This window comes from Tachypleus tridentatus, chromosome 13 (assembly GCF_004210375.1).
Source record: "Tachypleus tridentatus isolate NWPU-2018 chromosome 13, ASM421037v1, whole genome shotgun sequence".
Lineage (NCBI taxonomy): Eukaryota > Metazoa > Arthropoda > Merostomata > Xiphosura > Limulidae > Tachypleus > Tachypleus tridentatus.
In genome coordinates this window covers 192,517,084-192,544,327 of record NC_134837.1, presented here as the reverse complement: position 1 = coordinate 192,544,327, position 27,244 = coordinate 192,517,084, and the positions used below count along the sequence as shown (strand labels likewise).

Sequence of the window (27,244 nt, the reverse complement as noted above, 5' to 3'; positions counted from 1 at the left end):
CCGTTACATCCCAGTGCCCAAACGCACACCAGCTGACGGGCGGTGATCATGGACGTTTGGCACCCCGTGCTTTCCTGATCCAAGTTCAGAGACCGAACTTCTCCAGTCTACCTAGTCACTGATGTTCCAGAGAAACACCGAAATAAGAGTAGTCCTATCCAGGTGATTGTAGGTACGTCATGTGAGAAAGTTTCTTCGTTTTATGAGTTATGTAATCAATCTTCGTGATTAACTAGAAGGCCTGTTACACCGATGACAGGCAGGTTACATTTCATTTAACTGAGATTTTGATATAATCACATGGTTTAGTTGCACCTGACAATTCGTCGAGTCTTAGGAACTAGGCTAAATCACAATGTTTCGAGCTGAAACAGAATTGGAAAGTTAGCACAACCGAATGCTTGAGTAAACACTAATGTCAGAATTCACGTGAACCATATTACACAGACATATTACAATAATACGTCTTTTTTTTCTTCTTTTTTAATAAACAGACCACCAGCCATATTTTTTAACGAAGAGTCCTATCATGGCGTTACTATCTTTACGTCGACACTTTAGTTACTTTGATCAAGTGAAGCAGCTCAGATACTAAATAATATTAGATAAAACCAGCAGTAACTGGAGCTCTGGTTAAAAACAAAGTAATGTTTCAATGGGTTACTCTGCGCTGTAAACTGTAATACATAATAAAATACTGGAATCTGAAACATCGTGCCACATATAACAAGAAAACCACAGAACTTGAGTTCTCTCTCAACACGTGATAAGCAAACGGCAAAATTAGAATTCTCATGTAATGCACGTAAGTAATAAACAAAATTAAAATTATCGCGTAATGCACGTAAGTAATCACCAGAATTAGAATTATCGTGTAATGCACTTAATTTTCGTGTGGTTTGTTTTTAATTTAGCGCAAAGCTACTCGTGGGATATCTGCGCTTGTTCCCTAATTTAGCAGTGTAAGACTAGAGGGAAAGCAGCTAGTCATCACCACCCACCGCCAACTCCTGAGATACTCTTTTACCAACGAATAATGGGATTTGTCATTACATTATAACGCTCCCACAGCTGAAAGGGCGAGCATCTTTGGTGTGACGGTAATTCGAACCCGCGATCCTCAGATTACGAACCGAATGCCTGAATTACCTGGCCATGCCGGGCCTGCACTTAAGTAATTAACAGATTTAGAATTCTCATGTAATGCACATAAGTAATCAACAGAATTAGATCTGTCGTGTATTACACATAAGTAATCAACAGAATTAGAATTATCGTGTATTGCACTTAAGTAATCAACAGAATTAGAATGATCATCTTATGCACTTAAGTAATCAACAGAATTAGAATTATCATGTAATGCACTAAAGTAATTAACAGAATTAGGATTCTCGTGTAATGCATTTAAGTAATCAACAAAATTAGAATCATTGCGTTATGCACATAAGTAATCAACAGAATTAGAATGATCATCTTATGCACTTAAGTAATTCAGAGAATTAGAATGATCATCTAATGCACTTAAGTAATTAACAAAATTAGAATTATCGTGTAATGCACTTAAGTAATCAACAGAATTAGAATTATCGTGTAATGCACACAAGTAATCAATGGAATTATAATTATTGTGTAATGCAAAGAATAACTAAATAACATAATTTACATTGTCGTGCAATACATAATGAGTGAATAACAGAATATTGGGAAAAATATGTGTTTTTTAAGTTACTGTCGTTTCTATCCAGTAATGTAAGTAACAATACATTTAACCATTAAAAATGGAGTTTTTACAGAGTTCACTACTGTACTCATTAACAAGTCCTCAAGCTTAGGTCGTAATCTGAATTACATTCAGTAACAGATTACAGGAACTTTTAACCCCTTAACATAGTTTGTTTTGAGACTTAATGTACGTATGTGAGTTGATGTGTTTTCAGTTTTGTATTTTCTGAAGTATATACAGTTACGTGAAGAATATAAAGTCGCACCAGGAATATCTTATGTTGATAAGGTTATCATGTAACACGACTATGGAATATCTTATGTTGATAAGGTTATCATGTAACACGACTAATGTAGGTTGTGTCTCTGGGGATAGGAAATGGTGTCATGACTTGTGCTGGAGCTCGCTTTTGGTTCTCTCCAAATTATTTAGTTTTTTCAGGTTAGGAACGATCTGAATCTAATATTGTTTTAAGAGATGAAATACTTCAGTTTTATAATAGCAGTTGACCAATAAAAACGAGAACTGAATAAAGAGATTTCGGGTTGTAGTAAGTACGATTTGTACTTGTATTTATTCCACTATCGACTCCGAATCAGTTGCTATAGTAATACTGTTTCCTTGACTTCAGCCAGCTAGAAAAGTAATATTGACTGTGAGGCTACATAAGGACTTACATAAGTGAGGAGATGATAGGTAATGACGTAATTAGAATTTTAAGGGCGACCGTTATTTTTGCATTATCATACATCATAGAGGACTACTATTTCGGAGACGCATCGCTTTTAACTGCTCAGTTATAAGTCGAAATACTGGCCATACTAAAAGCTCCGCTAAGCAGTCCCTATATGGCGTCGCGTACAGTTTAAGTAGACAGATATATAAATATTATAACCTAAGACTCTCCTTAGATATATAAATATTATAACCTAAGGCTCTCCTTAGATATATAAATATTATAACCTAAGGCTCTCCTTAGATATATAAATATATCATAACCTAAGGCTCTCCTTAGATATATAAATATATCATAACCTAAGGCTCTCCTTAGATATATAAATGTTATAACCTAAGGCTCTCCTTGGTCCTCTTTCGTTGATGCTTGCATTTTTTTACATCTCAAGTGAGCCTTAAGAATTATCGTTTAACATAAACCTGACGGAATGATGTACTCTACATCTGAAACATTGCAGAATCAGTGTAATGTGGCGAAACGTTGTTTTTAAATGTTGTATGAATTATAAGAAATAACAGTACGTTAACAGTGGCAAAAACGTTGTTTTTAAATATTATATGATTTATAAGAAACAACAGCATGTTAACAGTTGGTGAAACGTTGTTTCTAAATATTGTATGATTTATAAGAAACAATAGTATGTTAAGAGTGGCGAAACGTTGTTTACAAATGATATTTTTTTTTCTATCCCATGATATCTGTTTTTTATATTTTAAAACAACTAGAGGCAAGAAATAAAATTTGTGAATTTAGCTTCGAAGGTTTTATATCGTTCAACATTTAAGGAATAATTCAGAATTGGTACTGATACCTAAATCACAGTTTAACCTTGAAAGATATGCACTGTTAAATTATATTGGTACGATAATAAAAGACACATTTCAACTTTACATGTACCAATACTTAAGGCATGGTTCAATTTACCTTTTGATGGTGTGGGGACATTTAAGGTATGATTTAATGTATTACAGACGAGTGTAGTTAGTTAAAGCAAGTTTTGATATACTACATACGGAGAAGGATCTGACGTACCTGGTCACTAGGGTGCTCGACTCGCAAACTGCGGTTCGTAGGCTCAAATTCTTATCACGCCGAACATGCTCGTTCTTTCAACCGTGGGGGTGTTATATGTCGGTTAATCCAACTAGTTACTGATAAAAGAGTAGCTCAAGAGTTGGCGATGGGTGGTGTTGACTAGCTGTCTTCCCTCTGGCCTTACACTGCTAAATTTGTGAAGGCTAGCGCAGAAGGCCTTCATTAGTTTTGCGCGAAATTCAAAACAAACCAACCATATGGACATTTTGATACTCAAGGCATGGTTTAGCCTAATACAGACGAATGTGATGACACTGTGAGCTTGGCTTGTTGTAAATTGGTTTGGTGACACTTAAGGATTGTTGAAAGAAAATAATTCGCCCCGTTCGTGATTCGCTGTGCAATCCTAGATTTTGTATGGAGTTAAAAAAGAGCCTCTTTATTAAACCCTGCATTAGAGATGTTGGAACCCCCACAAGAGAAAACAAAGACAGCATCATACTAAACTTCAAAATTTGACTATAGAAAAGTAGTTTGAAATGTTTCTAACGTAAGGTGTATCGTGCGTGCATGTGTGTTTTTTTTATAGCAAAGCCACATCGGGCTATCTGCTGATCCCATCGAGGGGAATCGAACTCCTGATTTTAGCGTTGTAAATCCGTAGACTTACCGCAGCACTAGCGGGAGGTAAAGTGTACCTCTCTGAGAAACGTTCAATACTTCATGTCTTATTTTACTTGTTTGTGTACTATTAGAAATAACTCGAAGAAATATTTTCATAGTTGTATGAATGTGCCAGATGTAGACCCAAGTAAATTCATGTGAAATTTCACCTAATTCGAGCTTTAAAGAAGTGTGTAAAATCTGAAGATTGTAGTGTAAGTTTGGAAGCAATCTGGTGTTTTTTTTGTTATATCAAGTACAAAGGACAACAACCAGAACACTAACAAGGGGCTAGAGCTCCCATTTATGATGAAGTTTCATATATGATTTTGCTAGCGTCGTTAGTGTAGACTTACTTTAAATCAAATCCGATTTAAATATACTAATAACATATACGACCTTATAATCTGTTATTTAAATTTAAATGGAAAGACTATTTATTTTGAAGTTGTCACGGATCCATACCAATTTATTCAAGTCATTCTGTTACGTCCAATAAAAAATATATATAACAGAATACAGCTTTGGATTTGGTTATTATCGTAATCGGTCAGTTAATGTGGACAATACATTTACAATCAGAGATGAAAAAGAGGAAAAGAAAATTACAAGAGATATAATCAAGACTGCCCATCAAGTGATAGAAGAATATTAATATTTCTCAGTGTGAACGCGACCTCTCTTAAGAAGAGCCATCTAGGAGTTTTAACTAAAACTATAGTTTTAATATCAGTATATTTTAAAGTAATATTTTTATAACCATTATTTATTACACTTTTTGGTAAACATGTTATGTAGTACAATACAGAAAAACTGAAATGAAAAACATTGCTTTTTACAAGTAATAAAAAATGCAAATACATGTATGTATATATTACATTTTCATATTTGAAAGTATACTTCCACAGTTAACAGAGGCACGATTTTTTTTTTGTGGTTGAGCTTTGGATTTCGAAGCTGGCAACCTGGGTTCGAATCCGTGAAATGCCACAAAATATTTCCAGCAGTTTAAGCTGTGGGACCGTTATAGGTGTGGAAATCAATATTTTAACTTGGATGATGGATGGTAGGTTGCTGTTGACTTCCTTCTGGTCAGTAACATAAAATAACAGTTTGGTTGAAGTTAAGCACAAACTACGCGATGGGCTATTTGTGTTATGTCCAACACGGGTATCGAAATCCGGTTTCTAGGGTTGTAAGCCCACAGACATGCCGCTATGCCACTGGGGGGGGATTACGGACGGAGGCAGAAAACCTCAACAACTTTGCCATAATTACAAAGTACAAATGACCTATTTCGAGTTTTCGATCACATAATCGTATAGTAGAATCGTTTCATAATGTTGATTATAAATGGCTGGAAGTATACCAACTTATCGGAGTACGTTTGTATTTTCTAGAATTAACAGTGTGTAGTTAAAGATTAAGACAATATATTCTTTTTATTCATAACTTTGTACATGTTTCATTATGGCATTCTAAATGGGTAAGTAAAAATTCCTTCAATTTTATTTCACATTAAAACTCTCACAAACCAAAAACGTTGTTGTTTATACTTATTTTTATCAATACTTTTTACACTCAGTTTCAATCAGTTATATGACAATATTTTGTTTTGAAATTATTACAAAACTTCCATTCATTACTACCAGACGTGGTGGTTACTGCCGTATTCCGTCTTGCATCATCAAGATGAGATAATATACTGAACAGTGGCTCAGCGGTATATCTGCGGACTTACAACGCTAAAAACCGGGTTTCGATACCCGTGGTGGTCAGAGCATACATAGCCTATTGTGTAGCTTTATGTTTAATTCAAAACAACATAGACAGCTGTATGATACTGTGTTTTAACAGGTAGATATACGATTTTATGTTTTTGTAGGCAGCTGTATGTTATTGTGCTTTAGTAAGTAGTTATAATACGTATATTATGTTATAACTTACTACAATAAAGAGTAACATCAGTTATAAAATACAATAACAACAAAAAAGCCTCTTTTTCACTCTGTCTATCAAATTAAAGAAAAATTTTCCGACACAAAGACAGGCAATCTTTTCTCTCCAACGTTGAGATAACATTTAGCCGACAAAGGAAACTCAGATATATATTTGCTTGAATATGTTTTTCTTTATTACTTAACATATTTTACTCTCTCTTTAGAGCACGTGGTTTTGAAACTCTTTTAACATCAGAAAGAATCTCAACAAGTCGTCTGTCAACATTTTCTCGATGGGCGTCGAGAAAAACGACCGCTTCTGGTGAGGAAATTCTTTTTTTGCATGTCATTTTTGTACAGTTTGCATCTTGGGTAGAAATTACTCCCTCATTATATTATTCTCTTCCTGTGTTGATTCCTTCTGTACACTGCTCTTGAATTAAGTGTTATACTGCGTCTCATGGTAACAGTGTAGAATCTAGCTGCAGGTGATGGTTGATAATTTTGCTACGTAATGAGTGTAGTGTTGCATGTGCATAATTGTAGTAGTGCCAGTGGCTGTTTTAACAGTAGTGGACTTACGTTATCCACTAACACACGCTATATCGTACCAGTCGGTCATCATGTAGTGGTTCTGGTACTCTTACTGCATAGTGTCTATATTGAGTGTTATGTTTGACAACACTGCTCTATACACGTAAGTCATTTAGAATCTATATGTTCTAATCCCTCAACGAATCTAAGCCATTTTGTTTCTTTGAATGAGTTTAAAACTGCCTGACGAAGGACGTTTACCCCAAACGTAATTTAATATAAAGTGTTTTTCATAGATGTGTGTTTTTAGTTGTTTTGAGCACATTTTTTTTTTCATTTTTCCGTCTATTTAAAATTCTCACTCGAACTTGAGTCCAACGTAAAACTGAGTTGATGTTTTTATATTTTTATATAAATAGGTGTTTACTGGCTTATAATTTTCTCACAATACCTCAACCCTGAGGATTATCAATTATTTCATTTGGAAGCAAATCAGCCAAAACATATTTAATGTTCACCTTTATTTCTATTTTAAGTTTTCTTTGAGAGGATGATTGAGGTTTCAAAAAAAGACCAGTCGATCAGAACTGTTTTATACAGATAAGAACCAAAGTTCTGTATTCCAAATACTAGAACAAATGAGGATTCCTTACCTACATGGTTACCACTGTATTATTTGTGATGTTACATAACCTTCTGTACTGTGTTGTAAAGCTACAGGCGTCACTGGTATTATAACCTACCTCATTATTATACGTGTTCTATGCTTTCTTGTACATATTACCATGTACTTGATAATTAGTCGCCTATAAGCTTACATAAGGAAATATTAATCTGTATTAAGCACACGTAACTTTAAACCATGTTGTTTTATGGTGAAACTGATACCTCCAACTTTACGTCAAGATCCTGTTCCGCAAACCTGCAACTTTACATCATGTTGCTTTATTATGAAACTGATTCTTTATATATTTTCGTTGTAGAAGAGTCGCTTCTAACCGTAACCTTACTCTATTTCTCCTGTCACACACAAAACAAAATCTTAATTTTAATGTCATTCCATCTCACCATACCCTAAGCGCATTTAATTTTATTCTTTGTCATAGTGTGTGTGTTTTCTTATAGCAAAGTCCACCGAAGAGAATCGAACCCCTGATTTTAGCATTGTAAATCCGTAGACTTACCGGTATACCAGTGGGAGGTGGGGCGTTTGTCATAGTCGAAGCGCTAATAACTTTACTAATTCCTCTATGAAAGAGTAAGCGCTAAGCGCCATTCGCTTTGGTTTTTATCTAAGTAACAAGGAAATTCTCGAGTTTTTTATCTATCATACAGCAAGCATCCGCCGCTAGTAACATCAGCATTTCTCGTGTTAGTAGCACAACTTATCAACAGTATGTATTATGTAATATGTATTAGGGGTCAGCATAAGGGTTTGTGATGATGCAATTTGGATTTCAACTTCTGGAGTAGGCAAATATCTGGTAGGTTTGCCCTGAACTACAACCAAACACATTTACTCTTCCCGTCTTAGGTATCCGATATTATTGTAATGAAAGGGATTTAACCTCATATTGGAACAATACATATTAAATTAACACATTGTTTGTTGGTATCCTGTTACTCTGCTTTTGTCATCTAGCTTCGTGTTCATGGTCTATTTGGAGCTAGAAACTATGTTAATAAAGAAATAAATGAAATTTATTGGTTTTGTATGTTGTACGTTATCTGGATGATGCAAGGGTTATCACGCAAACAATCAGAATATGACAAGCGGTATTTCACTTTCTTTTTTTCTTTTGTCACCGAGCTACCAAAAAATTCTCTGTTTTTTGGCCTATAAGACTTTTATTGTTATTGAATAAAGCATTATTTATTGACGGTACAGGTTCTGAATTAAGTTGTTACCCAAGGTAAGAGAAATTTCGACGACAGCAGTGAATCAGCTCTTTTCTTGTTATAAGTGCAAATTAATTCAACTGTTTTAATCCACACGTGTTTACTTTCATTTTATTTCAAGTTAATCTTTTAATGGTTAAAGATTATCGGGTGAATTAAAAAATATGTCGATCCTCAGAAATAAATGTTTATTATAAAAGTACTGCAGTCAGAATCCAATCATGGTATTTCTAGTCTTGGATGAAATAATGATTTAGGTTTAACAAAATATTTGGTTTTTTTATACGGTTCAAAAATGCAATAGAGATTTATTTTTAAAAAATATAATTAATTTATTTATATTACTTCTACAAATGAATATTTATAAATATACAAAAACCTTTTGATCTGTCGTTTAATTTTGTTTATTGAGCTTAACGAAGAGGCCCGAAAAACTAATGTACGTCAACGAATTAGAAATATCCTCTCAAACTCAATGGTTAATCAACGACTGAAATGACTTATAACATTCAAATGTTAGCTAGAATATGTATATTTGAACAGAACGTAAGTGCATCATAATTGATACCTGGAACACTCTCAGAAGTAGGAGTTCCTCGACTTATGGCAATGGAACATGCAAAGTAATGGCCTGCAGGTGGTGATCTTGTAAGACCAAGGCAGTTTAGTACACATTGGTCAAGAAGAGTGTGACGTAAGAAAAAGTAGTTGTGGCCCTTACTTTGAATCAAGCTAGAACTCAAGCGCCTGGCAACTGATTTAGAAATTTAAGAACCGTTTCGGATTCCTTTCAGAACCAAAAGCTTACACCACTCCAACCATTGAGGGAAGCAAAGAAACGAGGAAGTTTCTTGTAATCCTCTAGAAATTGCCGTAAAGATATTTTTAAGAACGAGCCAGTCCTTCACCTGAAACAGGAACTCGCCAAACCAACTGTTCTTTTGTAGTTGTCCCATTTAGAAGCGGCACCAGATTTTATTTTTGCATTGGACGCAAACTACCATCACAATACATAATACATCACAATACACAATACATCACAATACACAATACGCGGCATCGGCGCAAGAAGATTCACTGCTTCACTTGATTCTTAAATGCTAGACAGACTCAGAAATAAATCGACCACATTTTGGCGAATTCGCTTCAATAATAACAAAATTGAAACGTTACAAGAACTTTAAAAGTCACAATCAAGGTTCAAGGTTGAGGAACTCTCAGATATAACTCTGCGAGATGAAGGTAAGTAATACGCTTTTTGCCCTGACGGATCAGAAAAGTTCTGATAAAACTAGTTCACTGTGAATAAGACTGCCTAACAATAACTCTGGCTGACAAAGTTATAGATCTCTGCTTCTAGACGAGAGGAAGTGTGGGGCCAAGCTAGAGTGGACAATAGATGAATATACCATCCTGAATCATTACGTAGACAGCAGATGTTTCTTCGATATTCATAAGTATGAAGTAATGCATATAATTTTAACACTGCGACCTGAGGTAAGCAGGCAATAACACCACGATTGGTGATGTGTTAACTTTCCTGGAGAACTATAGACTCTTTTCCAGGAAGCAGTGAGCTAGAGATCAAATGCTGAATTGAGATGTCACACAGTATCTTTTAGATTAGTGTTTCCAAAAGTAAAATCCGCGGCAGCTGCTTCCCCCTTCCCGACGCATGAAGCCTTTTTCGGAGGACCTACTAAAATGGGACGAAAACAAAGATACTGAGTTAATTATGATTCTAAATATAGTAAGCCGATCAGTTGTGTTCAATTAATTGAATTATGCACTATGTCGAAAGGAGATGTTATTGTTTTTATTATAGCACTGTTTATTGGGGGATCTCAAACATTTTGATTCACACCAAAGGAGGCTCAGGCTTAACGGTTTTGGAAACCACTATTTCAGATAACTGATACTGATATCATCCTAGATATTTAAGTGTTGTTGTACCAGACCTGAGTATTGCCAATATTGTATTCTGTGGACCAGTAACAGTTGCCGTAGCAAAGGAATGAAAAAGTTTTCATCAGTGGTACCGGTACCTACAAAGAATTCTAATCTGAAATATTTGTTAATCAGTGGTACCTACACAGAATTCTAATCATCTCCTGTTGTCACTCTATTCCAACGCAAAAGTCAGTAAAAAAAAAATATGCCACTGGTTTCTGAAGCAATCAAGAAACGGCGCGTGGTTGCAGTCAACGTAGTCATGTTTAGGGTACTTGCACTACAATAGAAAGACCCACAGAAACGTGGGCACGAATCATTGACCAAGATTTGCATCATCTTAAACTTGGAATTACATTAATTTGGCATGACTCATGGGATAGAACTGAATGTCAGCACGTTATCTGTAGAGCCAAGTCGTGATTGGTTCACTGCTGAATGACGTGAATTATCGAGTTTGTTTCAGATAAGTTTCATAACGATAACCCCTGTAAAACTGTCTTTTATGTTAAACAGAAGTAGGATGCGGAGAGGAATAGTTGCAAACAGCAAGGTTATTTAGATTCACGATGACGATTGGTTTGTTTTGAATCTCGCGCAAAGCTACACAAGGGCTATCTACACTAGCTGTTCCTAATTTAGCGTTGTAAGACTAGAGGGAATGCAGCTAGTCATCACTACCCACCGTCAACTCTTGGGTTACTCTTTAACCCACGGCTGAAAGGGAGTGCATATTTGGTGTGATGGGGATTCGAACCAGCGAACCTTAGATTACGAGTCGAGTACCTTAACCACCTGACTATGCCGGGTGGAAATCTAAAATGTGGCTTTCTATGAATTGTACTTTGATATTTTAGGAAAGTCTATCTATTAAATTGTGCAAGATGGTGTTAGATTCATAGTTTATCAAGTAACGTCTACCATATAGTTTTAATAGACGGGTGAAGCAGTTTTGTACCTGCATATGTCATTTCATGAAATAACAATGTATAATCAAAATCTGTAATATTCTACGATTAGTATATATCACTTGAAATTATTTCTGTAGCCAGTTGTTTGCACCAAACGTTTATTGGATATCCTTTTTCCTTCTGCATTATTTTATTTAGTAATACACGATTGTCTGTTTCTAAGAAACTATTTGGTTATTAGAAATCATCATTTTTTTACTCAGGTTATTTATTTTCAGTTCTCTTCATCAATCAGTCATGTTGGAATGTAAAGAAACATGATTTTAAAATGTTATTACTTCGCCAGTGTATAAAAATAAGTTTTAAATGCTAGATTCGATAGTCAATATACATTAACAATCCCTTCAAGTTAAACTTAAGATACAAAAACTATTTTGACGTTCCTTATGTTTCGAAAACCATGTTTTTCGCAGTCGAGTTATTGATACATTGTTAACAACCTGGAAGACAATTCACGCAAAACTAGAACGTTACCTACAATAATATAGCCCAGCATGGCCTGGTGGTTAGGGCAATCGACTCCTCATACGAGGGTCGCGGGTTCGACTCCCGTCACATCAAACAGACTCGCCCTTTCAGTTGTGAGGGAGTTGTAACGTGATGATCAACACCGTTATTCGTTGGTAAAAAAAGTAGTCTAAGAGTTGGCGGTAGGTGGTGATGACTATCTGCCTTCTCTCTAATTTTATACTGCTAAATTAGGAACGGCTAGCGCAGATAGATTTGTGCGAAATTAAAAAGAAACAAAGAATATAATGATGGATTACATTTGTGGTATACATTTACGTTTATTTGTCGCGATTAACTACAAAGTTATAATATTGTATTATGTTATAGAATAATCCAAGTGGTATCGAAAAAATTAACGTTAGGTTAAAGTGAAACAATTAAGATTTATGAATTTGAATTTGTTGGTGTATTACAATTCATTTTAATGCATATCAAATTAACTTATTACATATTTTTATTAATTAATACTGTTTTTACTTAGTCGTCCTTTCAAAGTATATTTTAATTAATTCGATTAAATACGAAGAAAATTATAACTGTGTAAATATCGTTTTAAACCTGGTAATTTATCGGTTCGATGTTCAGTTGTATTAGTTCTGATAACTGATTTTTCATTCTTAGATGCGATTAAATCATTAAGGTCACATGTTTGTTTTGGACGTATACTCGCAGTACTGTATTAACTAATTGTAAAATTAAGCCAAGCTTAAAAGTTGAAATTTTTTCTAATAAGCCAAACTTCAAACCTTAACATCTAAAAGAGTTTCAAATCAAACTTGTCTTTGCCCATCGTTTGGGACAACATTGTGTCGACTGAGCTTCACACAAGTTTAGTTCAACTGTTGTGTTTTCAGAAACGTTACTGGCCAAATAAAATCATCAAATATTTTACTTTACAAAACAGGTCATTTATAGGACTATGACAACCTTTTCTGCGAATCACTAAAAGTACTTCAGATTTTTACAACATATTCTACCCCAAACAATATTCCATACATATATTCTGTTTGTTTACATTGCTCCCTATTATTGAACGAAAGAAACCTATGTACTTGCACGCTCTTTCATTAGAAAACATACGTATCTCTTTTTGTATCTAACCTCTTATAACATACTAGATGTTCAAAGCAAAATTCCAGGAAATCATAATGCTATATGTATTGCATTTGGTGCGAAGATCGCGTTGCAGTTGAGAAACACTTGCCATGAAGGTGTGTTTTCGTTTGCTTTCGGGTATTTGCACTAACATACTCAAGGTCTATCAACAGCACTTACTAACATCTTTTGGACTAGTCTAGTCTGACTGAATGGCAGAATTCCATCGTTAATCTTACAACACACTCGTAACTCTAGAATGCAGAGTACGATATTTATTATTTTGTGTGGGTGTGTGTGGTGATGGGACGCGAATGATGAACCTACAGATCTATAATATGGCAGGCTAACGCACTGGACCACACTTGGATCACTGTAAAAATAATCTTTTAGTAGCTATCTTATACATCAGAAACTGCAGTATAACGTTTCGACCAAGTACAGACGACCACCTGACACTACAGGATATTATCAATGGTGAAAATATACTACAGACAGCTGTTATTTACAGAGCAACTAAGTTACCACTTCCAAGACAGTTTCCGCTTGAAGAGAAGTCAGGTTACCACTTCCAAGACAGTTTCCGCTTCAAGAGCAGTCAAGTTACCTCTTCCGAGATAGTTTCCGCTTCAAGAGCAGTTAAGTTATCTCTTCCGAGACAATTTCCGCTTGAAGAGCAGTCAAGTTACCACTTCCGAGACAGTTTCCGCTTGAATAGCAGTCAAGTTACCACTTCCGAGACAGTTTCCGCTTGAATAGCAGTCAAGTTACCACTTACGAGACAGTTTCCGCTTTAAGAGGAACTAAACTACTACTTCAAGACGTTTACAGTCTCCGGACGGCTTGTAGTGATTGAACTGAGGTGAAATGTTCCTCCTCCTCTTCATGATTCACGCCTGGTCTTCTGATTATTGCTGAAAAAACTGCACCAGTTAACATTTGAATATGTCCTCAGGAGTGCATGGCCAGCCCTGATTAACAGTATACTTTGTTGCCATGTTAAATTACGATAACGCACGACCTGTCAAGGCACTTTTTACGAGTGTTATGTGGAGTATTATTATATGCCGATATTTTATTTCACGTGACTACACAAATAACGGCACTCAGTACTCCGTGCGATTCGTTCTGAAAAAACAAACAACAAAAACTGTGATTTGTTCTGAACAATGTAGTTAATTGTAACTTACTGTTTTGTCAGTGGTTAATTAGTGTTAATAACTACTGTTCCTTATGCTGTTATCTAAACGATTTAAGTAATGTGTGGTGTTTCACCAGAACATTTCAAACACAACAGTTGCGTGAACTGTTACAAAGAAGTAAATGTCGCACAAGCTCTTTGAATGCATAATATTTTAAAATGTGATCTACAGAAATAAATAAAATACATGACGATGCTTGTTACTAACAGTTTAGCCTATATTCGTCAACCCGAAGGCTGTTAAGAGTTTGCTTTAATTCCCAGTGCGATCACTTTATCTAATATTATACCGTAGTCGACATAATTCTGCTCTTCGGTAATAAAATGGAAAGTGCTGCGTGGAGAAAATGTCTGTCCCACACTTCAAGTCTCGTCTCTTCAAGTTTATATTGGATTTGTTTGTTGAGTAAATTATTTTTCCATTTCAGCTGGGGTTGGGGGGGGCTACTATTTCCAACACAGTTTCGAGCCGGAGTTAAAAACCAAATAATCTTATATTTTCCTATACTTTGCTTGCCTGAAAACGTGTTTTGCATTTCTATGAGAAGACCTTTTCGTGTCCGTAAAAGAGGCCTGTGAATAAGACCTGTCATATATTCACTGTTTGCCCATCGCTTCCACTCCCGCCTTCCCCAGGGTCCTACTGCAGGCCACCTTTCCTGTGTCGTAACATTAAATGCACAGAAGCTCTATGCTGAAGTGCATTGTATTATGTGCTATTACATTTTACCACCACATTTTTCTCAAGCTACATGTATATATGGAAAACAGAACTCTGTCCTACAGTCGCTTGTCTATATACCTACTTATACGTTCTTTTAAATTTACACATTTACTCTGCTGAATTCTGTAGTCTATAGGAAACGCCACAAAAACATCTCGAACGGGTTTGATCACTTATGGAAAAAAAATTTAAAACATTATAACGCTCGCTAATCTTCTTCTGACATACATCTATGTCATCGACATTTTTAACAGCCGTTATATATAAATTTATACAACGAAGAAATCCCATTATCGTTATTAAACAGATGTTTTTCCCATGTCAGTGTCGGACGTTTGGTGATAGTTCACCAAAAGTTAGTTATTCGTTGTTTTACTTTTTCACATTGGATTTAGAATTTACTTATCTATGTCTCTTTGAAAACTGCCTAAATGGGTCATTGTTTTAACCAGTCGCACCACAATACGGTAGTGTGTTGTCTGTGAATCAGTCAGTATACACTAGAATGATGTCACATAAGGAGCACTTAACATTTGAATTTGTACTGGTAACGTCAGTAAAAGTGCGTATGTCATGAATCACGAGAAGAATTATGCACTCTAAAGCATGACATATGAACTTCCAAAAGAAGAAATAAAAATAAAAATGCTGGCACGCAAAAATATAGTTAATAAAATGGGAGAAAAGTATTATAGATTAATTTATTCTAATCATCCCTAAAAGTATTTTAAGTGTAGCGGCTATTGAGGATTTCATCTTGTTCAAATTTTGTATAAATGTTTTAATAAGCTAAGCAGCCTGCTCAATACAGATAAGATGATATACTAATCTGTTGGTTTGGTTATGTTTGGACACATTATAATAAGAGTCAACGAGTTCGGAGCATCCATTCACAAATATGTACTGTGATTGATTGTTTTTGTGCTAATAAGAACAGATTAAAACATATACATACTGTTCAAAACGCCATCAAAATGACTATCACTTATTTTACTCTACAAATTATATGAATTATCAGAAATACAAAACACAACGGTTGACTTTGATCTTTTCTAAGATAACTGCGTAAATTACAAAACGTAATGGATGACTTTGATCTTTTCTAAGGTAAGTGCGTGAATTACAAAACGTAACGGATAACTTTGATCTTTTCTGAGATAAGCGTGCTTTTAATTTCCAGTTGTCGAAACTAGTCAATTAAGAAGAACTAGCAAGAGGTTTACTGGACTGCACTTCAGTAAATGTTATATTTTTAGAATATATTTAGGCCAGTGATAGAAGTAAAGAGATATTATGACACTGCTATTATAAGTAAAATTGTGAAATGCCTCAAACTGAACATAATACTGCATTGAACTTATTGAAAAAAGTGTATAACATTGCACCTGAACGGTACTGAATCGCAACACAGTTAGGACACATCCTTATGGTTACTATCAAAATGTGGAAAACGCATATAACATAAAATTAGATAAAGTTGCGTTTATTATTGAACTTGATCCTAAAGAAACTATAGAAAACGGAAGTTAATTAGTCCTCGTGATTTCGCGAAGTATTGCACGTTAACACCAAGACGCAGAAAAGACACTAAATAAATAATCGTTTTTGTTAATGTTGAATATATATGCGCCCAGTCTTCATCTACTTTGACTGTGAAATCAATAATATTCAGTGAGAAACAATTAAAGACAATATAAAATTATAAAACATCCTTGTCTGCAGTGGAATCTTAACCTATCTTGCACAAAGCCAAGAGACGAACAAATTGATAAATTTGTATTAGCTTAGAGAGCTGATGCGCTCATAAAGAGAGTCAACCTGAAATGTAATTAGATGCCATTTGTCCTACAAATTGTAGATTTCGCGTTTTATTGTGGTTATCAATTTAAGACCAGTGTAGATTTGCTGTGAAAATATAATTCAAGTGTAATTTGTAAACAAAGGATCTCTTTGGAAAATATCGCTATGTAACATAATTTCCGAAAGCATTGTTTCTAGTGTTAGTTTAGTAATATAGGATAGCTTTGGAAAACGTTTCTAATGTCGGTTTAAAAATGTAGGATAGCTTCACGGACGTCTTTCACAACTTTGGCTGGAAATTTAGAGATAGCCATCGTTAATGGTCCAATTTGTCCTTGAAGAAGAAAGGTTCATCTTTCGAAAGCTCTCGGATTATAGGGTTTTTATTCACTTCTATCAAGACTTCTTGAACCTACGTCTTTTTCTAACATCTTGGGCTTAATATTGGGTGGATACGCAAGACAGCGTTACAGAATATTCTACAAAGGCTGCGTTCGAAATGTATACATCTTGATTCATGTTGAAAGATTCTCTTAACGTTAATTTTATTTCTTTCGTATTTTGGATCAGAGGTATCTTGATTCTCGCCCCGTTACTACCAGAAAAACTGCATCTCTTATTTCACCAGTGCATCATAAGAATGTCTGGCAACTTCTAATATTCGATTACGATAGCTCACAATGGTGAGTAGATGTTAGCTCAAATACACTTATAAATGTGATGACTTGTTTTTAATGCTGCTTAATTGGTGTGGATTGAGCATTACATTAGGGAAAAAGTTACTAGCACCTATTTTTACTAACGAGTATTCATTTTAAGGGCGCTGTAAGAACAATGCTAGAAATATAACAAGGTTTCAACATAGGCCACCATAATTTATGAAATCGGTTTCAAATTAAATAGCAAATTAAATTGTACATTAACGTTAACGATCTCAGTGGCACAGCGGGATGTCTGTAGATTTACAAAGCTAAAAACCTGGTTATATCTATTATGTAGTTTTTGTTTTTTGCTTAAATGTAAAGAAATAAAGAATTAAACTTAGACCGATTGAGAAAGATATATCAATAGTTGGTCACTCCCGTGCTCATATGGATTGTTTTATAACGCAAGGCATAGAGTTGAATCTCTGTGATGCACAATGTACAAGGACTTTTCGCGCTTAGACGTAGAAGCAAACATATATACATGTATATTTTCTTGTTTATGTATTTTTTGTACATTTTCTAATAACATGTTGTCATTACTTTGTAATTTCACGATACACACACACACATACTCATTTAACTGCTCGAATCTGCAACACTTTCATTGTTCTACACTGTATCTACTTAATATATGGTTTGCTACACTTTCATTGTTGTTGGATATATCTCTTTATTACATGGTCTGCTAAAATTTCATTGTTCTATACTGTATCTACTTGACACATTGTCTTTCATCTAGACGCTTTATCAAATATGTTTAGGCTCTTTTTTCGTTTTATTTCACAGTATTTCAATGCGATAACATGTTTCTGGCCATAGATATAAGGTGAAAGAAATGACAGAGAGTTTTTTTTTATAATAAAAGTGGCGATTACTGACTTGAAGATTCGTTATGAGGAACGACTCAGAAGTAACGAGTGGAATTTGTTTGTTTGTTTTTTAATTTCGCACAAAGCTACTTGAGGGCTATCTGTGCTAGCCGTCCCTAATTTAGCAGTGTAAGACTAGAGGGAAGGCAGCTAGTCATCACCACCCACCGCCAACTCTTGGGCTACTCTTTTACCAACGAATAGTGGGATTGACCGTCACATTAGAACGCCCCCACGGCTGAAATGGCGAGCATGTTTGGCGCGATGTGGATGCGAACCCGCGACCCTCAGATTACGAGTCGCACGCCTTAATACGCTTGGCTATGCCGGGCCAACGAGTGGAAAGCGAAAATGATCTGCTAAGTACGTTTGACACATTAACGTCAAACGAGTTAGCTGAGAAAAATGACAGACGTGATACACAGTATAACAGCATAATGAAATATTTTTGTTGGAGCTGTATGGAAAACAATTTTCCGCTATATATCTATATTAAAAATTATATTAGGAAGCGAAGCAGGATGAAGGTTTTAATATAATATCTTTACAACGGTATGTATTCTTCACATTACATTCGTTCTCCTTTGTGTGTGTTTGCCAACAAGGTTTTTCGAAAACAACAGAATGGAATTGGATAAATGTTCGTGTACATTTTTACTATGCATAGGTCACAGCAAGATAACAAAACCCCAAAATTCATATCCGTTAACATGGGGTCCGATTTTTCATCCTATTTCTACTTTACAACTCAGTCAAAAATGATCGGATTTTGGTAAAACTTGATGGAGAGAGTATGTAGTATATTATTGTACATTGTCCATAACTTAATTTATTATTACCAGAAGTAATTATTAACTAAACGCTCTTATAATTAATCTTAAAAGAAGATTAAAGAAGAAAATAAGAGATTTTGATGTGGCTGTTTATATAATTTTAACATCCGAACATAGGAATGTGACACAACATCACGTTCACATCTTGCATGCTATTTTAAAAGGATTTTCAGTGCAGGTAAACAGTAACCTATAGGTGACGAATGGCCAGGTGGCTGAGGCACTCGACTCGTAATCTGAGGTTCACTGGTTCGAATCCCCGTCACACCAAACATGCTCTCCCTTTCAGCCGTGGGGGTTATAATGTGACGGTCAATCTCACTATTCGCGGTGAGTGGTAAGGACTAGCTGCCTTCCCTCTAGTCTTACACTGATAAATTAGGGACGGCTAGCACAGATAGCCCTCGTGTAGCTTTTGCGTGAAATTCGAAAAACAAAACAAAAAACAAACAGGTGTCGAATATAAAGAACATATAAAGTAAAACTGAAATGAAAACATTTACCATGTAGTCGAATGGCTATCTACTGACTATAATATCTCTAGGTGATTCATTAAATTAATCACTTATTTTAATAGTAGAGATCAGAGAGAAGGCAAAACTAAATTGCTAAAACTGGGAGGAAAGTTTCATTTCTTGCTAGTGAATATATTTATTAATGTTGATAATTTAATCTTTATTATGATGTTTACAGATGTATTCATATCATTATGGTATGTTTGTATCAACCTGTTTTTAACCATTTTCTTCTGTTGTTTTTTTTTTTTTACTGAAAAATTCGTTTTCTAAAAATGGTTGTAGTTTTATCTGCGGGACCTTGTGGGCTTCACCATTCGTGTCATAGCCAAATATTAAAAATTAAACACAATTAGCTAGGTCGTATGTGTCCTATTTGTACAGATACCTCTCATCCTAAGATACATCTATTCATTACACACTGTAGTTTGCACACTGTTTGGTTGAAGGTATATAAACATGCATGTGAGAATGGTGATTTATATTTAACATAGTTAATATATTTGTAGTTTAGGCCTGTCATGGCCAGGTGAGTTAAGGCGTTCAACTCGTAATCTGAGAGTCGCGGGTTGGAATCCCCGTCGAACCAAACATGCTCGCCGTGGAGGCGTTATAATGTGACGGTCAATCCTATTATTCGTTGGTAAAAAAGTAGCCCAAGAGTTGGCGGTGGGTAGTGATGACTAACTGCCTTCCCTCTAGTCTTACACTGCTAAATTAAGGACGGCCAGTGCGGATAGCCCTCGTGTAGGTTTGCTCGAAATTCAAACAAACAAAAAACAATTTCTAGTTTATTACTTATGGTTTTAGTCTATAGAAATGATGACGTCATTCACTGCATTCAGTCGTAAAACTACAATGTCCTTCAAATGGTTACGTTAAGTGATAATTTTCAAGAGTGTGGAAATTAAAATTGGAAATGTCTAATAACATCAACGCATTTATACTATTATATATATATAGAGGTATATATCGTTTCTTATTGAAACACCAAGTCAAAGAGAATGTTCGTGAACATATCTATCTTAATTACACAACTTCTAATTACTGAAAGTGTTGTTGCCGTCTTCAGTCAGTAAGGCGGCAGTTTTCCCTGTCAAGTAGCAACAGATTCTGAGCTAATCAAGTGAACACGACAAAACGCTTTTACTTTTACGTTTAGGAAATGCTTGTTTGATACGGCACCCACCGAAGTGTGATTTCATATCTTATCCAGAACTGAAGAGAAATGTCTCGGCTTATTACTAGATTTAGTCCGGAAGAGAGGATATTATGACAAGTCTGATGGTAGTGGGCTTTCCTCTCAGATAACAATGGATGTATAATGCTTTAAATGCGTCAGAAATAAGCCTAAAAGTTGTCCACTCATAACGTTTAACAGTATACATATAATAGTTCGGTAATTTTCAACTTAAGCCAAAAGGGGGCTTCGAGTTAAGATATTATTAAAAGAATTCATATATTTCACTGATTAAAAATAAAATATTGTAAAAGTAGAAGTCCGTATATGTTTCATGACTTCCATCTGGGAAGTCGAAAGTTAGAAAATAGCTGATAAATGTGTTAAACTTGTAAAACGACAGTTATTTTAAAGGTTCAACAAATAATGTTCGCGTTACTTGCCAAAGGACTAAAATCGGATCTGAAAGATTTCTCTCAAATAACATTTTAAATCCATATAAAGCTATTCTTTGAAAGGTCACATTGACATAATTTTCAACTGTTATTTTCGTTTTGAGTTAAAATACTCTATTGCTTGCTTGTAAACAAGTTAAAACTAGATTTAAGAAGAGACAGAAAATATCAAGGCTAAAATCTGGGCTGGATTCCCGCGGTGAACAGATCGCAGACAGCCCATTCTGTATCTTTGTGCTAAAAACATACAAATAGATAAGAAGATGTTCTAGCAGCTCAGAAACGTTTTTGGTAACTTGAGTTTAAAGAAATCTATTGTAACTTACCCTTTAATTATGTATATATCAAAGAAATCTATTTTACGATATATTCAGGGCAGTGTTATTTACATACACACATGCAAGAATATAAACTCCAGATGAACGAATGTTTTCAGATTTTAATTTCCAGAGTGAGAAGAATTTTTGAGTGAGAAGTAACTGAGAAAAAGGTGTTTTTGCTTTTTGTTTCGTATAACAGTACCTTAAAGTTTGATTGCTTCATTAATTCAAAATAGTAATGGTTCAAATGGATCTGAGGTTTCCTGAACAGAGAATAAGTATCCTTTTCTTTATTAATTAAAAATAGTAATGGTTCAAGTAGATATATGGTTACATGAACAGAGAATAAGTCTTCTTTACGTTATTTTTGTTTGTTTTGAATTTCGCACAAAGCTACTCGAGGGCTATCTGTGCTAGCCGTCCTTAATTTAGCAGTGTTAAGACTAGAGGGGAGGCAGCTAGTCATCACCACCCATCACCAACTCTTGGACTACTCTTTTCAAACGAATAGTGGGATTGACCGTCACATATAACGCCCCCACGGCTGAAAGGGCGAGCATGTTTGGTGCGACCGTGATTCGAACCCGCGACCCTCGGATTACGAGTCGAACGCCTTAACACACTTGGCCATGTCGGGCCTTTTACCTTATTAATTAAATATAGTAACAGTTCAAGTAGACATGGTTTCCTGAACAGAGAATAAGTTTCCTTTCCTTTATTAATTAAAAATAGTAATGGTTCAAGTAAACATATGGTTTCCTGAACAGAGAATACGTTTCCTTTTCTTTATTAATTAAAAATACTAATGGTTCAAGTAGACATATAGTTTGCTGAACAGAGAATAACTATCCTTTCCTTTATTAATTAAAAATAGTAACAGTTCAGGTAGACATATTGTTTCCTGAACAGTGAATAAGTTTCCTTTACTTTATTAATTAAGAATAGTAATAGTTCAGGTAGACATATGGTTTCCTGAACAGTGAATAAGTTTCCTTTACTTTATTAATTAAGAATAGTAATAGTTCAAGTAGACATATGGTTTCCTGAACAGTAAATAAGCTTCCGTTTCATTATTAATTAAATATAGTAACAGTTCAGGTAGACATATTGTTTCCTGAACAGTGAATAAGTTTCCTTTACTTTATTAATTAAGAATAGTAATAGTTCAGGTAGACATATGGTTTCCTGAACAGTGAATAAGTTTCCTTTACTATATTAACTAAGAATAGTAATAGTTCAGGTAAACATATTGTTTCCTGAACAGTGAATAAGTTTCCTTTACTTTATTAATTAAGAATAGTAATAGTTCAGGTAGACATATGGTTTCCAGAACAGTGAATAAGTTTCCTTTACTATATTAATTAAGAATAGTAATAGTTCAGGTAGACATATTGTTTCCTGAACAGTGAATAAGTTTCCTTTACTATATTAATTAAGAATAGTAATAGTTCAGGTAGACATATTGTTTCCTGAACAGTGAATAAGTTTACTTTATTAATTAAGAATAGTAATAGTTCAGGTAGACATATGGTTTCCTGAACAGTGAATAAGTTTCCTTTACTATATTAATTAAGAATAGTAATAGTTCAGGTAGACATATTGTTTCCTGAACAGTGAATAAGTTTCCTTTACTATATTAATTAAGAATAGTAATAGTTCAGGTAGACATATGGTTTCCTGAACAGAGAATAAGTTTCCTTTACTATATTAATTAAGAATAGTAATAGTTCAGGTAGACGTATGGTTTCCTGAACAGAGAATAAGTTTCCTTTACTATATTAATTAAGAATAGTAATAGTTCAGGTAGACATATGGTTTCCTGAACAGTGAATACGATTTGGAATCAACACTTTAGTGTATTGTGAAAACATCCTTTAAAAAAGGAGCGAAATAACAATTTGAAACAGATGTTACTGTGCAAGCAGTAACTTTACTGTCATCAATTTAAAACAGTCAAACAGATTAACCAGGGAAGGCAGCAGTTTCACCGCGTGCGGCTTCCCTTCAGTGAGTCCGATGTCCGGTTAAGGGCGGGTGATTATAACTGGAGTGATCAACTGAATCATTTCAATAACGGTTTAAGATCAGTTATGAATCTACTAAGCGAGAGGCATGTAACCCCTTGCTTTATACCAGCAGACATTGTAAGCTGTTTATCACACTTGCAAGCCCCCTTTTCTCTCTCCTGTTTCTTCATTTTGCGCTGCTGATCATTGCTTTGTTTTTATGATTTTCTACCAGAAGTCATTGGTTCTTTTCGTTTCACAACCTTACTTCTCGGCGTGAGGAGTCTGCTGTGTTTGACGCTACTCTTCATATTTAGCAGTTAATTGAATGAACGCTACAAGAACTTTTAGAAGTCGTAATTCATCCAATTTAAAATTATTACTATCATGGTAATCATTCATCCTAAATGATGGGATACTATAATATGAATTTTAACGATTAATTTCCCAAAAAGTAAATTATTTGTATCTAAGTGAATATAAATACAAAATACAATTTTAATTCTATCGCTACAAAAAATTTAAAAAATCGCGAAAAGGGTCGCTTACATCGATTTCTATTGTTAAATGACAGTATTTTTCAATTACCTGTACTGTGTTGTATTGTTGTCCTTTTTTGACAGAACTGTTACTTGGGGTTTGATAGTACACTTAAAGGAGTTCCTGGATTTTCCAGTTATACATATGTAAATATTGTCTTCATTAGTTAACGATCATTCTTTGCTCCTCGCCCATTGCCATAGCAACATGTCTACGGACTCCCACCGCTAGAAATCAGGTTTCGATACCGTGGTGGGCAGAGCACAGAGAGCCAACTGTGTAGCTTTTGTTTAATTCTAAACAAACAAAAACGGTATAAATTAAAGGGTTTTTAGTAACAGTTATAGAACTTTAGTCCTGTGTAATTGGCGGGTAAAACCAAACTCTAATGTACCAATTTTTGTCACTTTGTAAAATGTGATGGCATCGGACTGAGTTAATATTTTATATGTCTGTCCCTATTTCTAATGGCATATAACAAGACAAAATAATGGGTAAATCATAATGAAGACAGGCAGTTCTTTATCTTTTGTAAAGTACAACAGATACTAACTAGTCAAAGTTGATTTAATTTCATATAATTGTTTATAGTTTTTAGAAAGAGAAGGAAGCAGAAGCAGAGATGGATTCAGACAACGTTAGCGGTGAAGAATGTTCAGAGCCAATTTAATCTGCCATTGATCATATTCCATTTCCAAATAGATTCTCAGTATCCATACAGAACAGTTATTACTGGAAGCTTTTTATTGTTAGTATTGGTGCACCCAAAACGTAATCGTATGGACTTTAGTTTGAAGTGAACTGTTGAACTTGGATATGTTGCACACTAATTGGAGTTTTGGATCATCAAACCAATCAACCTTATACAGAACTAGTAATCTGGATTATTGGCATTTAATATGGAAATCCTGGGTCATTGGCACACATGAAAACGACGGATTAATAGAGCAGCTGTGATTCACAATAAACATCTGGCCTAACATGGGAATTTTAAATCATTAACACACAGAATATGTAGATTAATATGACAGCATTGATTCTTTAGTACTAAAGACATTTAACTTAACATGGAAATCTTACTCCAAAATAAATATAAAATATAAAAAAACATGGAAGTACAGGATCTCTACCATACAGCAAAGCTGATCTAGCATGGCAACCCTTGTCTACCAGTAATAAAGACATTTGACCTGAAATTAAAGCCTTAGATTGCCATCATTTAGAACATAGTTGGATTGATACAGAAGTAGTGGATATTATGCTCGCAGAGAATGATTTAATATGACAGTCATGGATACTCAGCACAGCACATACATGAGATGGAAGGAAGCCTTATATCCTAATTACAGAAAACAGAATAATACAGTAGTACAGCGTGATAGGTACACAGCATGTGGAGACGTTGGTTTAATTTGACAATCATTAACCTTCTTCTGGGCATGCACCCTTTAAAAATACTTTCTTTTAGGTGTTATGTCGTCAAAACAAAGGTTCATCAAGTGATTAATCAATTTCATTTAATGTTTGAGTCGATATTCTGTTCACTTGAGTCATTTTTTTTTCAGGTTTAAAGATTATTCATTGTGAGTACATGCAAACATTTCATGTTTTTAAGTTTAAAATATGTTTCTAAACAATATGTCATCTAACTTAATTAATATGGAAGTCATAGGCCATAAAAAGAAAACAGTTCACTCAACATGGCGTTCTAAAACAGGCTTAAGATGGAAGTCCTGGACACACTACGTATATGCTCTAACGTGTGTGTACTGAATAAAAATGAACATTTAACATGTGGTTAAACAAGATGTTCTTTGATAAACAAGTCTATCAAACATTTTGTTTGTTTGGTAAGTTCTGGATAAATGACATAGAAATATATGGTCTAACATAATAATTTGGATTACAAAAGACTAAATGCATGACTTACACAGAAGTTATCGGTAAGCAAAAAAACTATTAACAACACTTAAACATTTAAGATTGAATTTCTGAATACATAAATCACTAAATATTTAATCTAATATGAAACTCCTGTGGAGTTCTACATGAATAAGATACTAAAAAGTATGTTTTAGGCGTGGTTTAAAATTAAAGTTCTAACTGTACAAGCCTTTAAACACATACAGTAACACAGAAATCTAAGAAAATAAAACTCTAAACATATGTTTATTATGATAGTTGAAATAAAAGTCACTACACGCATGGTCGAATTTGAATGTTCGAGTCAAAACATTCCGCGTTTTGACTCTTTAAATGCTGAGCACCTTAACAGTATTTTGTATTCTGGGTATTTGATACAACCTCTCTGACACTTTGATGTGATTCCCAGCATGGAAACCCTTGGTTTCATATCATTTTAAATCATTAACACACTATATAAATTACGTTTTCAAATTAATTTCACAAGTTACTTGTAAAGAAAGAGTTACAAAAGGTAAATACACAGTTTTATAAATAAGTAACAGCTACAACTATCTAATCTGTAACAACCTCTGTATGGCCTAGAGATGTCTCAGTAGGCTTACAATGCTGAAAAGGTCTGGCATGGACACGTAGTTAGGGCTCTTGACTCGTAATCTGAGGGTTACGGATACGTCATAAAAAACATGCTTATCTTTTCAACCTTATGGTCGTTATTATAATACGGTCAATCCCAGTATTCGTTGGTAAAGAGTAAAGTAGCCCAAAAGTTGTTGGTGTGTGATGATGTGCAACTGCCTTCCATCTAGTCTTACAGTGCTAATATTGGGATGGCTAGAGCAAATAGCCTCCCAGTAGCACAGTGATATGTCTTCAATCTCATACCGCTATAAACTGGGTTTCGATACTTGTGGTGGGAAGAGCACAGATAGCTCTCATGCAGCCTTGCGCAACATTCAAAAACTAAAGTAATTATGCTAAAATTCGAGTTTCCATACTTGTGGTTGGCATAGTACACCTAGTCCATTATTTAGCTTTGTGTCTTACAAAGAGAAGTGAATTAATTCATAGAAAAACCTGCGTTATCAAACGGGTAGGAAGGTGCTTTAGAAGTA

General features: G+C 34.7%; 1 long non-coding RNA gene across 1 annotated transcript; it reads left to right on the top strand.

The window, feature by feature from the left end:
• On the top strand, positions 1-25,870 carry LOC143239602 (uncharacterized). Its single transcript, XR_013021260.1, has 3 exons — positions 1-172; positions 6,322-6,419; positions 24,798-25,870. It is a non-coding gene; the product is annotated as an uncharacterized LOC143239602 (long non-coding RNA).
• The last annotated feature ends 1,374 nt before the right edge of the window (positions 25,871-27,244 follow it).